Here is an 11,308-nt window from a genome sequence, read left to right on the forward strand (position 1 = left end):
AACAGCATCAATACCGCTTTCAAAAGCCGTACCACAATACAAAGTCAATGCAGTGCAAAGCAAAGGTGAGCAAGATCTGATGAGCACTGCGGTTTATACTGTAGGTGCTATGTAACGATTATTTATATCGACCTTCAACTACTCCGAATAGACGTCCAATGAATTCACTCGAACATATGTAATTATTGGCGTTTGTTGCATAGACGCATGCGCACCATTAGGTACAAGCAGTGCACGGCACAGGGCCATTGGAGACAAAGGCTGCTTTCGCAAACCGGCCTGTAGTGTACTTCGCGCATATATAAACATTACACACAGCCAGGTAACATGACACTGTGATAACGAAGCCCACAAACATTCGGGACAAATGTTCACTTACACTTGAAATATATAAGTGCAACTTACCTCCAAATGAAACAATCAGAGCTGAGAAAATCGCTGTCCCTTGATCAACGCTGGTGTATCCAAGACATCGCACACAGTACGGCAGTAAAAACCGCTCGAACATGCTGGTCATCACTAGTAACACTTTCCAGAGATAAACCTGACCAAAAATAACCATTTAATGTAACTGTCACACAGATATTCATCAAGGAAACACCCTAGACTAGCGAACACCGAGCACACACACGTACAGATATCACCACGACTGGCCGCCATGTGCTGTTCGAAACTGTGGCTGACTGCGGCGACAGAATAATTTATGCGGTCTATTGGACCGTTGTCTTTAACGGTATTAACCTTAAAAAGGAATACAATTTTTGTATACCGTATTTATAATACAGAGTAGGTTATTATTTAGCATTAACGTCATAAGTCACCGAGAAATGATACGAGAATAGAGCTCCTGAGATGCCAACAAACATCGCGGCAGTGCGGCGTTTTTCATGGCCGCGGTGTCGGACAGAGCAAGTTAGCAAAGTTCACTGCTATTCGATCGTGACAGTCCATGGCGAATGTTGAAAATAAGGCTCCTTTTCACAAGGAAGTAACTAATATTGTTCAAACACTAGCTATTGGCGCAACGGCTCAATGAGCAACTGAACAAGCACCTGGTTGTAATGCCGTGTCGACCGGGCGCACGACTACTGGAAAGGTCAAATAAAAGTTTATTTTTTAATTATTTTGCAACCCAGCCGTACGGGGCGCGGAAGATCACGGTTGCAAAATGAGTCAGTGGGAGAGGGGGGGGGGGGTGTACGCAATATGCAGCGTGTGAATACGCAATATGCAGGTGCCCTTTATTTCTACGTGGCAATGTTTCCATAAATTGTTTAGCCTGCAGCCACATTGAACCTCTTCATCGCGATGTTTACTTTTCAAATATGCAAGCCTGGAAAAATCATGCTCGCATAAGTTGCAGAAAACTGCAACAGAAACTTTACAGTCACCTTATGAGGAAGAAACATAAGTCAGCTACGTCGCAATGCAGACACGTTATGCGGTGAAGCATACCAAAAGCCAGAAGGGGCCGCTGTCATGGGACATAGTGTGCCCTCAAAAAACTTTTTTTTTTTTGCAAACTTGAGTTTTGCAGACCCCTCCCCCCCCCCCCATAATGACCTCGCGGACCCCCATTTGAGAACCACTGTTCTAAGTCATGTCTAAATGCACGGTCTGCATTATACATTTAATCTGCTGTCACTCCCAGGTGAAAATGTGCAACTGGGAATCCAACTGGTTTCAACTGGTATTAACTGGGATCAAATGGTCCCAGTTGCAGTCCAACTGGCCCCAGTTGGAAACCAATGGGTCCCAGTTGATTCCAGTTGCAACTGGTTCCAGTTAGCAGCTGGTCCCAGTTACAACTCAACTGGTTCCAGTTGATTCCAGTTGCAACTGGTTCCAGTTAGCAGCTGTCCCAGTTACAACTCAACTGGTCCCAGTTGATTCCAGTTGCAACTGGTTCCAGTTAGCAGCTGTCCCAGTTACAACTCAACTGGCCACCAATGGGAACCATGACCAGTTGAACTGGAAGCAGCTGGTCCCAGTTGGAAACCCTAACCAGTTACATTGGAAGCAAGTGGTCCCAATTGTGCGCTGCCTAATGGGGTGTTTTACCGAAAATAATGAAAATAGGTGTCTTTCTCGAATAGTCAGGCCTTCACCAAGTGCCCCCCCCCCCCAAAAAAAAAAAAAAAGATTCCTGGCTACGGGCCTGATATCCAGGCTCCAAATAAACAGTGATTCCGCTTCATTAACCGCGGTTGAGCAGAGCACTCGATCGGCTTCTCATGTTAAAACCAAGATCATGATCGAGCGAGGGTGACGAGACACACGTGGCGCAACGAAAGGGTTTTTCAGCGCCGCTTTACCGTTCGGAAATATTTACCGTCGTGGTTAGCACGTAGCTTTTCTAATCATGCCACTTTGATAATCTAATCACGTTAACGTACGCTGTCAGCAACTCGCGCGGCTATAATGTTATAGAAAAACTGCGTGTCGACCGACAGTACAGTGTCTCCGTACCTGCCCTGCGGTAAACAGGCACTGGTAAAGCACGCTAAAGAAAAATGTGCAAACGCACGATGCTTGCGAATGAATCGACAACACAGCAGCGCCTAAATAGCGAAGGCGTGTTAAACACCATAGAATAATAACATAGAAACTGCCATGAGACCGCAACCGGCATAGAAACAGCCGATTGACCAAAAAAGTGAAGCGGTGCGCGACGTGGCGCCAGAGATGCTGCGTGGTAATTGTTATGAACTTTTTTTTTTTTCACGTTCCTTGCTTCTACAGAATGTCCTAACCTTTAAAAGAAGCTTTGAATAATATTTAAATTTTACAGCAATTTATGCTAAGCAAGACAAGTAGCGCTATAAAAATACAGGCGAAAATAATGTGGTGCAAACGTCGTGCGTCCGGCGCGCCATCCGCGCTCGCCCGATACGAAGACAAGCCGAGCTTGCGGCCAAGCCAGCCAAGCTAAGCCAAATAGTTAACTCGGCGCACGCTTTGTGTAATCTCTACACGTAAGCCTGCTTACACGGTGTTTGCTTTAGTGTATTTCCGCGACGAGAACGTGAAGGCTATGTTCAACGTGCACCATAAGAACTCAGCCACAAATGTCTTGGATTATGACTCTACAAAGTGGCACCAAGAATAATGGCAAGACGACAAGCTTACGTCAAGGCCCATGTGCTCCGATTGTTCGGTGAGTTGAGTGCATGGTATTTACTCTTATTTAGTCTGTTTGATATTGCCCTTATTTTTTGTATTAAAAACGTGGGACGAAGCAGAAAGATCGGGAAAACAAGTCCCCCGTCCTCCGTCTCTGGTATCTGATGACAGCGAGACCAGCGACGCTTCAGTTCAGACGCTTTAATGGAGGTTGAATTATTGCACACATATATTGTTGCAGTTTGTTGTTGTGTTTGACTCTATGCACAAAGAAACATAAGCGTAGATCAGGGCTGAAGGACCGGTGCCCTGCTCGTGAGTGTAGTTGAAGTCTCGCAAACCCTTTGTGTACTTTATGCTCAGCGTGCGTGTTGAGCCAAAAACGCGTTTATCGCCTCTTAATTAAAACGCTCTAGTCGATGCGGTGTGTGCGTTGGCGTGCGCACCAATCGGCTTATCAAACTTGTTCAACATAACATCATAAGAACGATATAATTCGTTACAAAATGTGCGTAACATATGTTCATTGGTGCGGTTTATTAATGCTGTTGGCTTAATTGCATAAGCATGTAACGTGCAGCACGTGTTTTAGCCAACTCATTGCAGCCTGACTGCTGTGTTGGGCTTGCAACGATATGGAAACTAGGCTGCCTTGACTACAGTCTGTTATATCTTTCTGACTGCCTCATCGTGAATCTACCATAGCTTAATTTAATTACTTCATGCCATCTTTAAGTTGACATTTAGTGGCATGCTCTATGCATAATAGTCACCACCATCCCGAAAAAGATAACCATACAGATTGTAAGTGATTATTGAAATAGTTTGCAGTAATTCAGTGTTAACCACATAATGTATAAGCTTGGGCGAGTTTGCAGTTCATGCTTGGGTGAATCTCAAAGAACACAGGACGCAAGCATGTAGACAGGATAAGGCACCACTCATTTTTTTTCTTTTGCCCTCTCTTCTAATTTCCTTCCTCGGTTGCCGCAAAATTTTGCAGATATGCTGTGTTCTTTTACGCAATAAGCCATAGTTGGGTGTGTAATATTTCACTCAGCCTTTCGCAACATTGTGAACATGTGCGGTGAATCACAGGTCTGGATAATTTTTCACTGTACCCCCAACTTTGTACACATTGCTATCAAAGTTAAAGTTCAATAAAGAAGTGTTACGGTTTTTCTGATTTCATGGCTCTGTTTATTTTCAGAATTTTGAAGGCATTTCCTCGAGTGCCGCTGCAGCTGCCCAGAAGAAAGTGACACAAGACATAGTTGCCTTGGCAAAATGGTCGCCGACATCATGAAGGGCCAGCATAAGCATTTGTAGTTTTGATTATGAAAATATATTTGAACGTATGCCTCATTCATCCACTGTGATTATCATTGCATGGGCGCTGCTATATTGCAGGCCTTCTGCATGACGACGGGACACCCATGAAACACTCAAGGCTAATTCTAATAGGGCAAAAAAGGACAATAGGACAAGCGGGCAAAAAACAATGACAAGCTGGGACCAGCTGCAGTGGGGAAACAACTGGGACCAGCTGCAGTGGGGAAACAACTGGGACCAGCTACAGTGGGGAAGCAACTGGGACCAGTTGCAGTGGGGACCCAACTGGGATCAGCTGGGACCAGTTGCAGTGGGGACCCAACTGGTCCCCACTGGGAATTGTTCCATAAACCATTTGAACTGGGACCAGTTGGGACCAGTTGCATTCCCAGTTGCAAATTTTCACCTGGGCTTGTATGAAGATCAATCTTTGGGCGGCTGGAATTCCTTTTGTCAACTATACTACTTCCTCGCTCAAACAGGAAAACTGCATGCTGAGCAAATTATTTCCCAACTGAAGCCGGAAAAATTTCCAGCTTGAAATATAACTTCCCAACTGAAACTGGAAACTTCAAGCTGGAAATGGCTTTCCAGTCGGGAATTATTTCCATATCCATGCTGGAAATACCATTTCCAGCCTGGAATGGGTTTCATTCCCTGCTGGAAATACCATTTCCAGCTGGGAATGGAAAATTCCCAGCCTGAAGAGCCGTTTCCAGCTGAAAACCAGGCTGGAAACCCGATTTCCAGCTGGGAATTCACATCCCATTTTCATGTGGGAGGGTTCTCAAACTCACCTCAGCTAACGGGCCGCATTCACGAAAATTTATTCCCCCAGGGGAAAGGACAGTGATGAAGATAAGAGCGGAAGGGGGTGGATGGGGTTGGTCGTACCAAATGTCAGCTAACGTTGCCTTAAACCGCTCCCCCATCTTTCCTATCTCTCCTCCTTCTGTCGACCTCCGATCACTTCATTTTCTATTTCTTCCTACTTTTCCTTTTTTCCCCATCCCCTACCCAGCTAGGCACTGCGCTGTGCTCCCTATTGGGCTGCAGAAATAAGTGCCTTTTTCCTTTTCTTTCGAACCACTACCACCACCATTTGAAAGACCTTTTTCATATCTCCTATATGGGTCATTTCTGAAGGGTATTCGGCGGCGGAATTCAAACAACATCGGGATACCTATCTCCAAAAATGACTAAAATCTGGACGCTGGTTCTGAAATGTAGAGTTTTGTTTAACGGTTATGTATCAACTCATGGTGACCGCAAGAGGTGCCTTACGAAAAAAAAATCATTTAGCCCTGCCATGCCTGTGTAGCTTAAAAACGTAGTTATAAAGAAAAAAAATGGGACGAAGACAGTCATGTGCGGGTCGCGGGCCGCGTGTTTTAGACCCCTGCGCTATATATATAGTGCGACAGCTACATGATACTGCCGCAACAGCGTTGGAATGTGCAGGAATAGCATAGGTCCGTTAAACAAGACGTGAGGCAAAGTATATTCACTTGACGAAATAACTTGCTTGAAAAAAGACCATTATGAATTCCGTGCCGGGTGGTGTCCCTTTACCTCGAACCATATGCATCCAATGAGTAAGCGACGAGAAGCTTATTCACGCCTTTATTACCAAACTGGTAACGAACCCCGAAAATTGATCGAAATCGCTTCGTGCATCTCATGCCAATTTTACCCGCGGAGTCTAATGACCACCATCTACCCGTACAACATCGTTAGGAAGGCACACACCATTATAATATGAAAAAAAAAAAAAGAGCACGGTGGCAACCGTGCATAATATACACTGCTGAAAACGGCAAGGAGAAGCCCTCAAAGAAGAGTTTTATAGATGACAATGAAGAGTGGAACGACGTTCGAGAACGAGACAAATGAAGAGATGAGCTGGACAGCTATGTTTATTCTACAGAGGTTCACAAAGATATTCTAAATTTGCTCCAGTGGTGGAAGAACAACGACTTACGACACCTTCAGAATTCGCAAGGTAGGTGCACCCCTGCGGCTAGCGCAAGCAGTGCGAGAAACTTTAGCGCGGCAGGATATGTGATGCAACAGCGCATGGTGTGCTTAAAGCCGGAATCTCTTCATAATTAGATTTTTTTTTGCACAATAACATGTGAAGAAATGAACTATAAAACACGCCACAAAAGCTTATAGACTGTATATTCTAGCAGTTCTGTTTTTTTTTTCTTCCTATTGGCTGCTCATACGTATTTCTAAAAGTACACGTGGTGCATGCGGTTCATTATAATTTTTATCTATAGGTTTGTGTATTTACAACAAGGTAATAAATTCGGCTTTCTTCCTTTATTTCTCTTCCTGTGGCAAGGTGCTACTATGCTGAAGACAGGCTACATATCCAGAAGGGTGCACGATCGGCTTTGTCGTTAGAGCATGCTTTAAATTTCAACAGAGAGTGCAATAAAAACAAAATGAAAACGGCGTTCTGTTTTCTGTGTCTTCTGTTTTTATTGCGCTCCCTATCGAAACTGAACTGATGCTGCAAATCACTTTCCTTGCCACAATATTATCTGCTACAAAACGCCCTTGATGATCCCCATTGTAATTGCAGAAAAAATAGGTACAGTATACCACTGCTGAACAAACATTCATTGTATCTAGTATGTCCGCTCAACTGTTTTCACCGTGAGCCCCTTTAACGAGAAATTACCGTAGGTTAAAGTATAATTGTTAGCGAAACATGCGCTAACAAAGCGTAGATATTTGCCGCTTAAACACCTGGCTGTCGATTCCATGCTCGGGCAACACCACCCAGATTAGTAAATCGGGCCCCTGTCGGGCCCAATCTGCGTTCGGGCCGGGCCGGGCCGGGTAGAAAAAAATTTTTCTCGGGTTCGGGCCGGGCACGGGTCTCGCTTTGAGTCACTGGACCGGGCTCGGGCGGGTAAACTTGAACGAGTTCCGGGCCCGGGCCGAGTCTGGGCCGAGCCCGGGCCAAGAATCACCGCCCGTGCTGGGCTCTACCCTATGCGCTACCGTACTGCGGCGTTCTCAAACGTGCTTCGAGCGGAACGACCGGCGCGTTGACTAGGGGCGTGGCCAGGAATTTTTTCAGGGGGGCGGGGAGCCCAACCATACTTTGTGTATGTTCGTGCGTAGGTTTATATGTGCGCGTGAATATATACGTGCAAATTTCTAAAATTTCGAGGCGTTTTAAGCCCCCCAACCTCCCCCCCCCCCTCCCCCTGGCTACGTCATGCTGTGCGCGGGCCGTGACGAAATGAGCGGCCGCGGCTTTAGGCATCGGCTTCCTAGTGCGTCAGCATTTTTGACGGCCGCACTCGGCAAGGAAGCGCCGACGTCCCTGATAAGCGGCAGGTTGATGGTCCGCGTGCACAGTTGTTTGGTTCGAATCGCGGTTGGATAGCGATCCAAGCTCGAAAGTTTGGATTGCGGTTTTCCAATCTCAATGTCGCGTTACAGACCACATACTTCAGAGGTCAAACAGAGCCGTGTTAACAGCAATTTGGGTGAACAAACGCTTGTAATCTGCTCCTCACATAAAAAAAAAGGAAGCAAACAGCAACCTCAAATACCCATTGGCAGCAATGCTTGACGTTTCTGGGGAAGAAAAGAAATGGAAAGTGCCCTAGGCTAGACCAGTCGTGTTTTCGGAAACGCGAGGAGGCTTCCGCCAACGGGCCGAAGTTTATGCCTAAAGCTAAATGAACGAAATATGTAGGCACTAAAAACAGCAAGATTTATGTTGGCAAAATAACAGGCCATCTAAAAACATATCTTCACAACGTTCCCTATTACTAAAGCATCTATGACATATAGGGAAGAGTTGGTGTGTGTACCTCGGACAGTGAGGGCACGGCGTAAGATAGTGAGGGTCAGTATTGTGCTCACCAACTTACTCAGGCATTGAAGACGAGTGATAAGAAGTTATTCACAAGCCATACTTACGTTGCAGTGAAACAATAAATGCAGTCTACCGTTTACAGTGTGGCGAACGAGCCTCAGAGGCCAGGAAAACAAGGGGAGATCTGAACTGGATAGGGAGTTTTACGGAGTTTGGGTAGAGTATGGGGACATCCGAGGTATGAAAGACGTTGCAAATGCGCCATTGCTGCCATTGCACCATTCGCTGCGACGACGTGATGCAGGTAGGTTGACCGTTTCCTTAGTGCTTGCTTTTTCGTTGACGATTACTACTTGTTTGCATTGGAACGTCAGGCTCGCCTCGGTAATGTTTAGTGACCATGAAATAAACTCCTCCTATCGAGTGTCACCGTCGTGCTGTATGATTTCGTTTGTTGGCCCGTGCATCGGTAGGGAGTTGAGTGGGTTCAAAATGGCGTCGTCTCCTCTCGGTCAACAAGGGGGAAGTTCATAGAAGCTGGGTTATTAACCGCGTGAACCTGAATGCAATTTTCGCGCTTAAATATGTATGATAGACGTATCAAATGTGCGTCTGCGTGTTGTACGAGAAAGGAAAACTTGTTGGCAATAAACTAATGTTTGTAAACGTCTTCTAGTCAACATTGAAGAATGGCGTCAGTTACAATGGCCCGCCGTTGTCTGCCAATGGTTAGCGCTCGCGTCAGCGTGTACAGTGTCGTCCACTCTTAGGGTGAACACGGATCAGCATGGCCGCGCTCTGCGCATCGAAACGAAACGGCGCAGACGCTTGGGAACGTGCTCCTCTTGCTGTACTACAGGGAAGCAATCACGGGCGCGCCAGCACCGGCGTTGGCTGGATGCACTGGCGCTCCGCAGAGCGCGGCCACGCTGAGCCGTGTTCACCCTAAGAGTGGACGGCACTGTACAAGTTTAGCGCTATATTAAAACGCAGCGCCCGTAACTGAAATAGATAAAGAAGTGAGGCGGATACCCTTTACAAGCGGCCAAATAAATTCGACCTGGTAATCGTAGGAATCTGCTTAGTGTAGCGGATGCTTAGGCCTAGACGCTTGCTTGGCGCCATAGCTGTCAGTGGAGTTGACAGGACTTCCGTGTAGTGCCGTTCCGTTTTGGAAAACTGCGAGAGGGTACTGACGCATTCATTCATGTTATGTAGTCGGAAATGAGAATGGGTTTGCTTGAAAAACAAGTTGTCGGACTCTTCTAGCGAATGATTAAAGTGGCCGTCAGCTGATGTTTAGTCACGTGAGCTCTTTGGGCTCGTCGTGTCCGCGAATTGCCGAGAGGATCGGCCATGCTCATTGTTCTGTACTGCTGCGTGTATGCGTAAACTTCCACACGGGACTTTTATGATGCAGTTTTATTGTTGCGAATAGTGTCTGTTAAGGTAAAAATATGTTGCTTCGCAGAGCTTCTGGTGAATGTGAAGTGTTGATTGACAGAAAAATAATTCAGTTCGCGAGGACGAAACGGCAAACGACTGTTCATGACCGCTGGTTAGAAAACTTAAAATTATTATTACGCCTAATTTTTCAGCAAGATTGAAAGTAAAGGAAATCATTTCCGAACTTTTTATTTGCGGATGTTATTTAAGGACAGATGTAGCGAATATGATTTATATGCCCGCGATGTTATCAGCCGAGCCCAGAATGCTTAAGCTGTCAGTATTATCCTAAAGTAACATTTGAGTGAAGATTACGGTAATTTATTATTTTTCTCTTTCTTTTTCAGATGGCCATGCCAATTTACAATGTAACGTGTAATGTCGAGTAGTGTCGCAACGGGCTTTGGGTGGTGTAGAAAGGTTTTCGGAGTGACTAAAAAGCAAAAGAAGGAAACCTTCATTGTTCTGATCAGTGCCTAGGATAAGTATGCGCTGATATAATTACAAAAAGGAGGCCAATTCACCGACGTCACTTCTCAGCCGCTGTTACCTTCGCACAGCCTTGGCAAATGAATGGTCAGGACCTGTTCATGCTGATCTATACCTACGCCGGCAAGTAGTGACTCCCCCACCCACGACCACCATTTGGAGAATGCATTCTTTCCGTAAAACGAGATGTCGGGAGGCAACTGTCGCAGAGAGCAACGATGTATCAAGCAGCTGGCATTCGTCTTGTAGACCGTCGGGCTGCAGCCTTGCAGAATCGGTGTCAGCGGTGGCGCCTGAACAACGCTTTGTCGACGGGAGTGCGCGTTTTAACCATCGCCAGGAAGAAATGTTGGGCTATTGTGCACTAATGTTGGTGAAGTGTACGTGCGTGTGTGTGGGCTCGTATAAAAACCATCGTGTAGTGCTTGTGTCATCGCAGTTCAGACGAAACGTCAGGCGAGGTGGGCCATTGTCGTGACTCGTGTGGTGATTCTGCGAAGTTGTGAAGCGATCAGGGTGTACGTGCCTCGGTGTGGTGAAGCGAATGGCTGGTGCTCGCGGGTGATGTGAATGTTGTTAATTCGTGCAGTCACGTGGCCGGAAAGTGTCGTGCATCGGTTTGGTTCGTCAGGTTTATCAAGTGGCCTCAAGGTTGAACGTCAGGTGATGTGAATTAGCGTGCTGATTTTGTGTTGTGACGTGGCTGCGAAAGCATAGTGATGTGCGTCTGTTGGTTCGTCATTAAGCGGCTTCAGGATAAGTGCATGGGACGTGGATTGGCGCGGTGATTTCACGCTGTGATGTGCATCGGCCTGGTGTGTTATAAAGTGGCTTCGAGTGGAACGTCTGGTGAGGTGAATTTGTATGGTGATCTCTCGCTGTCACGTGGCTTTGAAAGCACTGTGAAGTTACCTGCATAAGTGGGGTGCATCAATTGTTCGAGCGCCTTCAAGTAAAAGTGAGTGACTTTATATGGTGTGTGGTGTGAATCCCATGATTGCGGGAATGTGAAAAAGTGCTGTGATATGGTGCGTGACGGTGTGGTGGTGAATTAGGTCGTCGTGGCATCTGCAC

The 11,308-nt window shown here is 46.2% G+C and overlaps 1 long non-coding RNA gene across 1 annotated transcript; it reads left to right on the plus strand.

Moving 5' to 3' along the window:
• The first annotated feature begins 2,909 nt into the window (after positions 1 to 2,909).
• Positions 2,910 to 4,488, plus strand: LOC125759358 (uncharacterized). Its single transcript, XR_007416953.1, has 2 exons — positions 2,910 to 3,157; positions 4,334 to 4,488. It is a non-coding gene; the product is annotated as an uncharacterized LOC125759358 (long non-coding RNA).
• The last annotated feature ends 6,820 nt before the right edge of the window (positions 4,489 to 11,308 follow it).

The sequence above is a fragment of the Rhipicephalus sanguineus genome, chromosome 1 (assembly GCF_013339695.2).
Source record: "Rhipicephalus sanguineus isolate Rsan-2018 chromosome 1, BIME_Rsan_1.4, whole genome shotgun sequence".
Taxonomy (NCBI): Eukaryota; Metazoa; Arthropoda; class Arachnida; order Ixodida; family Ixodidae; genus Rhipicephalus; species Rhipicephalus sanguineus.